This window comes from Marmota flaviventris, chromosome 18 (assembly GCF_047511675.1).
Source record: "Marmota flaviventris isolate mMarFla1 chromosome 18, mMarFla1.hap1, whole genome shotgun sequence".
In the NCBI taxonomy this organism is placed as follows: Eukaryota; Metazoa; Chordata; class Mammalia; order Rodentia; family Sciuridae; genus Marmota; species Marmota flaviventris.
In genome coordinates, this window is record NC_092515.1 from 28648851 (window position 1) to 28661148 (window position 12298).

Genomic DNA, 12298 nt, shown 5'->3' on the forward strand with positions numbered 1-12298 from the left:
TTGATTTCTATAAAATTATTTTATTATTAGAAAATTATTATTCTATAAAATTATTAAATGATTATTCTCATTATTGCTATCTACTCAAAATTTTATTTTTATTGCCTTTAATAATTTATTTCTCTTTATTGATTTTGTCAATTTGATATCTTTCTTAGTTCTTTCTTAGTTCCTTATATATACTTTCCTTTATCTCTTTGATTGATTAAAATAGTTAAAGTCTTTACTTAGCAAGTCCAGTGTTTAAGCTTCATTAGGAACTGTTTCTGTTCTTTTTTTTTTTCTTCAAGATGTGGCCCTCCTCCCCAGTATATGGTGGTATTAATGTTTGTATTGGTGGTGTTATCTGTTTGTTTAATAGCTTTCCTGAAAAATTTCTGTGAATTCTATATAGTTTGTCATATATGACGTTTGAAGTCTTTGCTCAAGTAGCTAAGTGATCAATGATTGAACCAAGATTTATTCAAATACTTTGAATCTACAAGTCTCCAAGACTTTGTAGAGGTCCTCTGTTTGGGGGACACTACTTGACAGCTCTCATAGTCAGTGCACAGCTTTATAGCTTTTACTTATTATTACAATACGTGGCTGCCTGAGACTCAGTACCATGTAAGAACAAGGCAACTAAATGTCTACTGTCCATCTTCAGGAATTGAGTGAGTATCTGTTTTATGCCAGGCCTTTGCTTGGGACATTTAGCCTTGCTATACTATACTAATACAAATGCTGTTTTAATATCCTGAATATTCATACCCATTTTTGAGCAACATATTTAAGAAGTTCTTAGAATTCAGCTATTAACTTGAGATTCCTTTCACTTTATTGATTTAATAATCAGGTAGTGAACTTATACTTAGGTTCAAATTAATATCTTTGATTTTTTTAACTAAAATCCAACTCAAGTATTTATATAGAAAATAATTTTGTAAGTTTTGTTGGATATACATATATATAGCTGTTGCTGAATAAACTTAGGTTTATCATATTTGTAAAAAAATTGTTTTGTGATTATCTGGAATTTATATTCCAATCTAGCTCTTCCATAATTATGCTTCATTATAATATATTAATTCATCCTCTGTTTGGGATGACTACAGTGTCTTAAATGAACAGGTGCTTATTTTTCTCATTTAATGAGATGCATAGAGATGTGTAACAACCTGCTTTGTCAGTTTCCCTTTTCTTTATTACCTCAAAATCGCTGGTTATAAAAAGAAAAAAGCTGATTGTGGTGGTATATGCCTATAATCCTAGCAACTTTGGAGGCTTAGGCAAGAGGACTGCATGTCTAAGGCCACCTTGGCAGCTTAGTGAGACCCTCAGCAATTTAGTGAGAACTTATCTCAAAGAGTAAAACTGCTGATATGTAGAAGTGAAACTACAATAAAGGGGGAAGGAAGAGGAAAAAGGGAAGTTTAATAGATTACACAAAGGGAAACAAAAGGAAGGGAGTGTGAGGGGGGTATAGGAATAGGGAAGACAGTAGAATAAATCTAACATAATTTTCCTGTGTATACATATTCAATTACCTAAGTGAACCTCACAAAAATGGTGTCCTAAGTGGAATAAGATATATAGCCTGTGTTTGTATAATTTTATCAAAATGGATTCTGTCATGTATAACTAAGAAGGACCAATAACCAAAAAAAAAAAGGATTAGGAATGTAGCTCAGAGGTAAAGCACCCCTGCTTTCAATCCTTAGTAACCTCCCACTCCCAAACAAATGTAATCAGAAAGGAAAGATTGATTAAAGGGTGAGAGCGTTGTTAGCTACTTTTGATTAAAAGAAACCCTTTTTATGAGAAATATCAAAAGTCCCCAGCAGACTCCATGTCATGCCTTACTGACCAGGGCTATTATGAGGCCACCTGAAGTTGAGCAGGGAGGCTGGGAAAGTGTGTGTTTCTTTTCCAGTCTCTACAAGACTAAGAGAAATAAAATGTAAGCCATGTATGTTATTTAAATTTTTCTAGTAGCTACGTTTTTAAAAGATGCAATTATTTTTAATAATGTATTTAATATATTGCAGTGTATTTATAATGATGCTTCAATATTAATTAATATAAAAGATTATTCAAGAGATAATTTGCTTTTCCTAATTTTGTGTTAACTCTTCAAAATCTGGTATGTATTTTGCAGTGAAAACCTACCTCAATTCTGAGTAGCCACATGGCAAGTGCTCAGAAGCCACTTATAGCTAATAGCTACTTGATTTACTATTCACAGTTGTTTGCTTTCTTTACCCTTCATATATAGTATACTAAAGTTTCATAATGCAAATGTCCAGGAATTAGGAAATTTTTTCTCTGAAATATTACCCCATTTATTCCTCCTTTCTCTTGAGAGAAAGCCTGCTTCATTTTGTTGTGTTGGTGGTAGTGCCTCTTAAGAGATTTAGTGTCTCCTATGCCATTTATTTATGTACATACCAATACGCTTTTTTAGACAAACAGGTAAAATGTTAATCCGTTTTAAGACTGTTGTTCTCTAGGCAGTAAATCGTGTCACCAAATGTATTGCCTAACCATTGCTACAATTCTGTGTCCCTTTTCATATCTCTTGAAATTTTCACTTTCTTTAAATTGCATATAAGAGTATATTACATTGTTGTTGAAGTTGTATTATGGTTAAGATGTTATTGAAAAATTTATATGTAAACCATTACTTATTAGTAGTCAAATTTTTTGTAATATTGCATCTAGCTTGGGCTGCAATAATTTGTGATTTATAGACATCAGAGAGGATTTAGATATTTTTGTATTAAAATCATTGGGCTTTGAGGATAATCAGTTTAAATGAATAAGAATGTACCTAAAAATGCTCACACATATAAAGATACGATTGGTACAGATAATCTTTTGAGAAATTTTCCAATCCATTTTATGAATTTTAAAAAAATTACAACTTATTCTATTTTTGTTAACCAAATAAAAATGTTTTCTACACATAAATATTTACTCCTAGTTTTTAATTGTTGTCACATTGGTGTCTGCTTTCAGGTTAATATTATAACCGAAAGAGTTAAGAAAAATTGAGCCTGCAGTATGTTGGTTATAGATGTTTTTAAAAAATAGTGTCAGCCATCTTCTAAAAAATTAATTATTACTGAATAAAACAGATAGGAAAATTTATAATTTCATGAGACACATAGTAAGCTTGGAATAGCCACTTCTCTTATAGCTGAAATAGTTATTTAAAATACATAAAATGCTCATTGCTTTGTATGAGTTCACCTGTCTGTGTAACATGTGATAAGGAATGAATACAGTATTAGTAACTATTCATAATAATGCATTTATGTTACCATTATATTTGCACTTAGACATAGTTAGTGAGTGACTTGTGAAGCAGAATTTATTTGCCTTGGTCAAACCAATATATATTGTTACCTTTAGCTTCAAAGCAAATTTTGAGCTATCATTCTCTAATTATAGGATAAAATTTGACTTTCATAATTATTCCAAATTAATGTAAGAGGAAAGCAGGAACTTCTGCAAGTAACTAAAATTTTGAACAATTGCCTTTCCTAATTAAGTGGTTCTTATTTGTCTTCTGTATTTTTTGTTAAAAATGAAACAGAAGAGAACCGTTAATATTCCAGAATGACAGAAAAGTATTTCTAATGACCGAAGTTATCTCTTTTTAATTGTTCCTTAGTCATTTCTCTGTATCATCCATGTATTTTTGACTCTGTTACTATGTTAACTGCAAATTCTCAACTGCTGTGGGAATGAAGTCACTGAAAAGATTAAGTGCCAAAGTTGGTATTCAAACATTTGATTGGTTACCAATTGAGAACATTTTCTTTTCTAAACTTTTTTATTATTGAATATCCACAGGTTACCTTAGGGTTTTTTTGTTTGTTTGTTTGTTTTTGGTGTCCAATGTTATTTATTTTAATACTTTTTTTTTTAGTTGTCAATGGGTCTTTATTTTATTTATTTGTATACAGTGCTGAGAATTGAACCCAGTGCCTCACACATGCTAGGCAAGTGGTGTACCACTGAGCCACCACCACAATAAAAAAGAAGCTAGTATTATCAATTAGTTGAAGTATCTTGGATATGGCAAAGTTTGTAATTATTTAGTAGGAAGACATAAATTCTCCATATTTTTCCTGAAATCTTAATTCCTGGATGAAAGTTCTGTAGTATTAAATACAAAAATTTGTTATGTGCAGCAGTATAACAGAGGTAAAAGAATAACTCCTCCCTATGGACAAACTATTTTACTGTTTTTAGAAGAAGTCAAGGTACATTTTAGCTGAGAAAAGATGCATTGTTTGATTTTAACATCCCTAAGGTTTATGCCTGCAAATTTTCATTGTTTCAGGATAGGGGTGGCATTTTCTTCAATAACATCAAAGCATTCTATAATGTCAAAGCATTCTGTCAGATGTATAAATATATGCACACCAATTTCAAAATACATGGAATTTGGAAAAGGCTCTATTTGGAGAGATGATGACTGACAATCTGAATTGAAGAAAATAAGTTTCTTGCAGAATAGATGAGACATGATACCACAAAAAAAAAATCTGTATAAAGCTAGATGAAAGGAGCATAGGTCCCTAATAACCTCATGGAATTAATTTGATGCATCTGTGCTTTATAATATTTAAGGGTTTTTTTGATATCTGGAAACAAAACAGTGATGAACTGTACAGTTACTCATCATTAGATTAAATGCACAATTCTTTGTTATTTACAGTTCTGAATGAGACAAAGCCACCTTATATGGCTACCCAGGGAATTTATTAGAGGACAGGTTAAATAGTGAGTATGAGCTGCAGCTATGGGGAATGGTTTGTGTAGGAAAGGAGGGTGGGGCAAGCAAGGTTTTTGTTCTTCCTGTGGATTAGCTAATTTACATGCTTATTTTGAGATTCAGTGCATTGGACTGACCCAAGTTATAAGGTATTTGGCCCTGAGGTAATTCAGGTAGAAGCATAATGGTCCATAGTGTGGGAAATGATAAGGGAATTGGGGTATTGATTCATTGTTGAAGAAGAGGAGCCTCTTAAACCAGGCCTCAAATTTGGGTTAGGGTGGCTTTTTTTTTTCATTGAAAAAAAAAAAAGGAAGTAAAGGGAAGTAATAAAAATAAATAAAAATAAAAACTAGGAATAATGTTATAAAATATAAAATTTAAAAGTTAATAATACATACCAACTTCTTTAAAGAGTTGACAAGCAGAAAAGTAATAATTAAATAGATAAATATCAAGGAAAAGAAGAACATAACTAAAAATTAATTCACAGAGGTAGAATTTATCATAAATTATGCCACAGTAAGTTTTAAAACTATTCAAATGGAATGGGTTCTAGAAAAAAAAAACACATAAATTCCATTACAGACTGAATTATTTACCCCCAATGTTTTTATATTGAAGACTGCAAAAGATGACTGTATTTAGATACAGATGTAGTTTGTAAAGTAGGGCCTTTAAAGAGATAAGTAGATTAAAATAAGGTCCTTGGATGAGAGCTAATATAATCTGACTGGTGTCCTTGGACATGGGAAGAAGATATAGAGGCATTTGGTCATAGAAGGGTAATCGTGTGAGGACAAAGTAGGAAGAGGATAACCATCCTTAAGCTAAGAAGAGAGGCTTTAGAAAAAAATTAAACCTGTTGATACTATGTCTTGGACGTCTGACCTTCAGAACTGTGAGACAAACAATTCTGTCATTTAAGCCACCCACTCCATGGTACATCATATGGCATCTCAAGCAAACTAATGGAGTTACCAAAACTGATATAGGAAGAAATTTTTTAAATGACATAGGGCTGGAGTTGTGGCTCAGTGGTGGAACGCTTGCCTAGCACACGTGGGGCACTGGGTTCAATCCTCAGCACCACATAAAAATGAAGGTATTGTGTCCACCTACAACTAGAAAATAAATATTTGAAGAAATGACATAGAGCTATAATAGTTTTTTTAACCTTTTTGTTGTTATAGGTACCAAGGAGGAGAAAACTATTTAAATTCACATTTTAATTTGTCAAATTAAGTATAAGGAATAAGATTTTGTCAGATCAAAGATTTTATCAGAACTTTGGAAAGCTGTATGTGATAGTAATGTCTCACTTTTTTTTGTTTGTTTGTTTTTGTTGTTTCTTCCTTTACCTCCCCAAGAACCAGTTTTTATCCCATTAAGAATCTTTAGTCAAAAAGTAACACATTAGTCAAAAAATCTTAGGCCTCCCCTTCATCATACTTTTCTTCAAAGAAATAAAGAAAAAAAGAACAATTTTAGCTTTTTTTTCTAGGCAAATTTTATCAATGCTTAAAGGAACAGGTAGCTCCTACTTCATTAAACAGAGAAAGTACAACAATAAATTTTATAAGCTTAATATAGTTTTATGAAATTTGATATATTTAGTATGAAAAGTCAAGTTTTATACCAATCTCACTTATATTCTTTTTTTATCATTTTTATGTATTCCTTTGCTCATTTAACAAACTTACTGAGCCTCTACCATGTGGAAATTACTGTTCTAGATACTAGAGAAAAAGACTGATGAAGACAAAGATCCCTGCCTTCTAAAAATTTTATTGTAGTAGGGGAAGTTGACAAAAACCCTGACTTTTAAATAGAAAAACGAATAGATTCAGTGCAGCAGTTTCAAATACATGATGTTATAGAGAATGATAAATTGCTTTTGATTGATTGGATGGAAAATGTTAAGATCCTTAATTTTTTTGCAAACTGAACCTAACAGAAGAAGGGGATGACATTGAAAATCTGAATGAATCATGGTTGAAGTATCACTTAACATTGCATGTGGCTACAAATAAAAGAAACCCTAACAATTGTAACTTCAACAAGTAAAGGTTTTATTTCATTCACCCAAAATTCTGGAAGTGGGAAGTACTGGGCTTAAATAGCAAGTAATCAGTGCCACCAAGAATAGAGAATCCTCTTCTCTTGCTCCACTGTCTTTAACATGAGATATTTATTCAAATAATTTTACAATAGCTACTGTTCCTCTAGGTATCATGTCTACACTGATAAGTAAGAATTAAGAAAGAGGAAGAGGCTCATAAAACATTCCTAGAAACTTGATCCATTGATTTCTGCTTTATCTTACTGACTTCTCATCAGTTTCGGAACTTAGTCACATAACCATTCCTGCTGCTGTGGAGTCTTATAAAGTTAAAATCAGGCTTCTATTAGTAAGAAACATAGTGAGATATTGGTGATCAATCACTAGTATCATGTGCCAAAACCAAGTATTTTAGTCTAGAAAATAAGGTTGATTTAAAGTGAGAAAATCCATTACTATAATTTATCACTGTAACAAATTAAGGGAGAAAAACCATATGATCACCTTAGTAGTTACAAAAAAAGGTGTGTAATGAAAACTTTCTTTCTTTTTTTTTTTTTTGGTACCATGGACTAAACCTAGGGGCAACTAACCACTGAGCCATATACCCAGCCCTTTTATTATTTATTTTATTTTGTTTTGAGACAGGGTCTCACTAAGTTGCTTAGGGCCTCACTAAATTGCTGAGGCTGGCTTTGACCTTGTGATCTCTGAAGCTCTTGAGTCACTGGGATTACAGGCATACACCACCACACCCGACTGTTTAATGAAAATCCATCCTCACTTCATGAAAAGTATTCTTGAATATTTGAAAATAAGGTGGAATTTCCTTAATCTCATAATGTGTACCTATGAAAAAGTCTACAACAGTTATAAGAAGCAGACTTTTAAATTCCCGGATCAGGAAAAGGACAAATTGTATAAATTTCTGTTTAATATAGTACAGATAACCTAGACAGGAACAGTAGAAATGAATGTTATAGTTTCTAGTGATGATATTGCTTACACACTAAATCCAAGTTGATTCTTAGATAAACTAATTTTAACAAGTTCAACTGCAATGATACATGTGGAGTTCAGTGGCAATTACCAATTAAAAATTAATTATAATTTTAAATATTCTACCCAGTATATGTGAACCTTACTAGCATATGGACAAAATTATAAAAAATAAAACCTAAATATATATATTAGTGTAAATCATGTTAATATTCAGGATGGCATAATGTTTTGAAAATTTCAGTTCTCTTCATATTTATATCAAACTTCAATAAAATGTCCATAGAAATTCTAAATTTTAATGGAACTTGACAAAATGATCTTTAACTTTGTATAGAAGAGTGAACTGTGAAATACACAAGACCATTTTGGAGAAGGAAAAATATGAAGGAAATGAAAGGAAACTCACTTTACCAGATATAAAACCTACCACATGTCAACAGTAAATGAAATGAAACAATGTAATATTTGTACAGTGATAAACATAGAGTGGAATAGAATTTAGGGTCCAGAAACAGTTAATATATGCATACACATTCCACTACATACATATATGAAGCTTGATTTATGATAGTGTAAGCTTTTAAGAGCAGTAAGATAGACTGCAATAAATGGTGCTCCATTTTTCTTTAAAAATGACATCAAATGCTTCTTTTTACATAGAAAGTTTGGATTTTGAGAGGTAAAAGTTTATATTTTTAGAATAATGGTATTGAAACTTTGTGATCTCAGGATCCCCTGATATTAATATTTCGAGAACCCCATCAAGCTTTAGTTTGTTCCTATATGCTTATTTTTGTTTTGTGTATATTTATATTTATTAATAGTTACTGTATTAGAAATTAAGGATTCATTATTTTTTTAAATTTTAAAATAATCCATTACATGCTACTATAAAATACTATGTTTTTATGAAAATAGCTGTTTTCCAAAGTAAACGTAATTGAGTGAAAAGAGAGTCATTGCTCTACATTTTTGGAAATCTCTCATTTCTGACTCACTAGAAGATGTGGATCTCATAATCTGCTTTTGCCTTCAGTCTTTTGCAATATCATATACCGTGTAGCCTCTAGAAAACTCACTTTCCATTTGTGAGAGAATGAAAATTAATAATTTTGAGGTTATGGGCCCCATGGTTTCTGTATCATACCTTGAAAATGATTGTTATAGAGTAGACTATATAATATCTTTCTGACTTCCAGATAGGGAAGGCTTTCTACAACAAGACATAAGTACAAACAGTAATCTTAAATTTCTGCAGGTCCATAATGAAACATGGTATTCTTTTTGTTGAATATACAAGAAATTTTCATTTCTAAATTTGGAAAGTTATATGGGTCTACAGTTTCCTATTTGTAAAAACCTTTGCTACTTTTTAGATTTCATTTTAGATTTTTTTTAGATTTCATTTTTTTAAATTGAAAAATGTGATATATGTGCTTGTGTACCATGGCACACACCCATCCATAATCCCAGCTAGTTGGCAGGCTGAAAAGTAGAAGGATTGCAGGTTCAAGGCCAGCTTGGGCAGCCTAATGATACCCTGTCTCAAAATAAAAAATAAAAATGAAGGATTTGAGGTATAGCTCAGTAGTAAAATGCCCTGTGGATTGATCCATAGTAGAGAGAGAGAGAGAGAGAGAGAGAGAGAGAAAGGAAAAGAGAGAAAAAGAAAAGAAAAAGGTAATACTGTTTAAATATATTAGGTAATAATCCAAGCAGGGTTTTTGTCAGAACCCCATAGTCTGCAGATTAATATTTTGACCTGAGTGGTGAGGGGGGAAAAATGAAATAAAAATTAAGAGCTATAGTATTGCTCTAAGAAAAGTAAGTGTTAATAGAGCTCCCTCCTCTTGAACTAGGATTAAAGGAAAATTCATAGAAAAATAATTCAAGGTTAGAAATGAGCAAAACTAATGCCAACCAACCCAAATGGAATCCAGACTATCTGTCAGAGGATAATGAAATAAATAGAGGCATAGGAGGACAGGGTGGGCAGATTATGGAGCATTATTAATGTCATGTGAATGTCATTACACTGTCAAGATTCATGAAGCTTTTTGACAGAAGAGGTGATAGAAAATATTATTAGACCTTTGTTGCTGGGTGAATACAGGGATGAAAGGATACATAGTTTGTTAAAAAAAATACAAATTCAGTTAAAGATCTAATTGGCTTTCATTAATGATTCACAGATTGGAGAGTATCTCTTCCAAAGATTTAGAAAAGGTGCTTCTTGAACTCAACAGAGCAGTTTGGCTTTATAGGCATAAAAGCGTTGAAAAAAGCAAAAGTATCAGATTGTGTTTCAAAGTTAGTTGTAAGATTAAAGCAGGAGATTTCCTTATCAGGCCAACTCCGGTAAACAGGGCCTCTTCTGTTGGTTGGTTTGAATCTCATGTTTTCTGGCTTTTGTTGTTGTTGTTTGGTTGGTTTTGGTGCTTTAAAACTGGTCTAAGAGTTTACTTTGATAAGGTAGCAGGTAGTAAAAGTGACTTTGTTCTTGTTTGGGCTGGTATTTTAGGCCTACTGTAGGAGCTCAGTCCAAATGAGTGATCTCTTATAATTTTTTTTTAACAGATCAAGATTTCTAGACTGAGAGCCTGGAAAGCAAGCAGTCTTATGGAGAAAAGCAAAATTGAGAAGTACTTCCAAATGGAAGAGTTCAGGACATGTTGTTTTAGTAAGACATCTAGGTAGAAAAACTTCATAATTAAAGATAGAAGCAAATGTATGTATTATAAATATTCAGGACTAGAATGGAAAATTGATAAATTGTAAATATGCATTAAATACATACAATAATTTATTTAATTTTATAGAAACCAGAACTGAGTGAGGTTAGTTTACCATATGTCACCCAGAGAGGCCATTGTATAACTGAGAGCGAACTAGGTCTTCCCCATCAATGTTCTTGCCTCTGTGTTTATGCTGTAAATTTTGAACCTTATACCACTATCATTAGTTCAAACCTTGATAATGACTGAGTTTACTTCAGGGAGAGGTACATTTGTATATGGAAAGAAGAGGGACAAGACAGCTTTGAAGAATGCCCACTGGTATGGATAAAAGCAAGAAGAGTTGGAGTCGGGAAGATGGGAAACAACTGGAGAATGTGATGTCAGTAGCTGAGGAAATGGGGACTTTCAGAAAGCACAAATAATCCATTTTATAAAACGTGTTGGGACAAAGAGATGGATAAGGCTTTTTATGAGAAGTATCTTTTCAACTAGTTTCTGTTGTTGGGAGTGATGAAAGTAAAAGTCAGTCTGCAAATAGGTATTATGCGTCTGTTTTGTGTCAGACACTATTCTCCATGCATGTAGCAGTGAACAGAACAAGTTCAGGCCCTCAGGGAGCTCACATTGGGAGTTGGGACATTTAATAAACATAAATGGTATTTTAGTTTTCTCCACATACCTCATTAGTCTAGAACAGCCTTTCTAGTCATGTAGTCTCTTATTCAGATAGCCAGATTAGGCTCCCTTATCTGGGCCTATTCTTGGTCCTGATATCTTCCTAAAGTGGGAAGTTGGGGAAGAAGAGAGAAATGATAGCCAGGAATATAGGCTACACACTTGAGAAGCTTGTCAGGAAAGGTAGAGGAACTTGGATTATTTCAAGACTTTAAATTTAGAGACCTGACAAACTATGATATATTTTCTGTATGTGTTATAAAATCTCAGCAGCTCTTAGAACCACAAATGAGTATGAAAATGGCCATGGGTGTGTGTGTGTGTTTCTGGGGATCAAACTCAAGGCCTTGTGCATGCTAGGCAAGTGCTCTCTAACTGATCTACATCCCCCGCCCCAGGGCCCAAGATTTTTATATAGGCAGGTTTCCCTTAGGGTCTGCTGGCAAGGTAATAGGGGCTAGGGAAAGCTTAGACTCTTGGGTAGAGAGATTGTGGAATAATGTTTGCTTTGTAGAAATGGAGGCTATAATACCTTAATTACTCTTTTCTTTCATTGAAAAGAATGAGCTGTTCTTTACCCTAACGTCAAATGTCTCTTTGTTAGTGAGGAGAATGAAAGAGTTGAGATTCAAGTACCCTAACAATTCATCATTTGTGAATAGACTGGGTGGACTACTTCCTTATCAACTTTTTTTTTTTTTTTGTACCAGATATTGAACCCAGGGATGCTTAACCCTGAGTCACATCTGCAGCCCTTTTTAAAATTTTTTATTTTGAGACAAGTTCTCACTGAGATGCTTAGGGCCTTGCTAAGTTGCTGAGGCTGGCTTTGAACTTAGGACCCTCCTGCCTCAACATCCCAAATTGCTGGGATTATACCTATAATATGTGTCACTGTGCCCAGCCTTATCAACTCTTGATTAAGGTGTTTTTTTGACTCTGAGCTTAGAGATTTTTTGGAGGACCTGGACAACAAGGAAGAATTATTTTTGAGTGGCTGTGCTTTCCTCTAATTTCTCTACTGATTCCTTCCCATCTGTTTTCCTTCTTCCT

General features: G+C 32.9%; 1 protein-coding gene across 4 annotated transcripts in view; it reads left to right on the forward strand.

The window, feature by feature from the left end:
• Phkb (phosphorylase kinase regulatory subunit beta) overlaps nt 1-12298 on the forward strand; it is a 233980-nt gene that overhangs the window by 72681 nt on the left and 149001 nt on the right. The gene's annotated exons all lie outside the window — the stretch shown is intronic.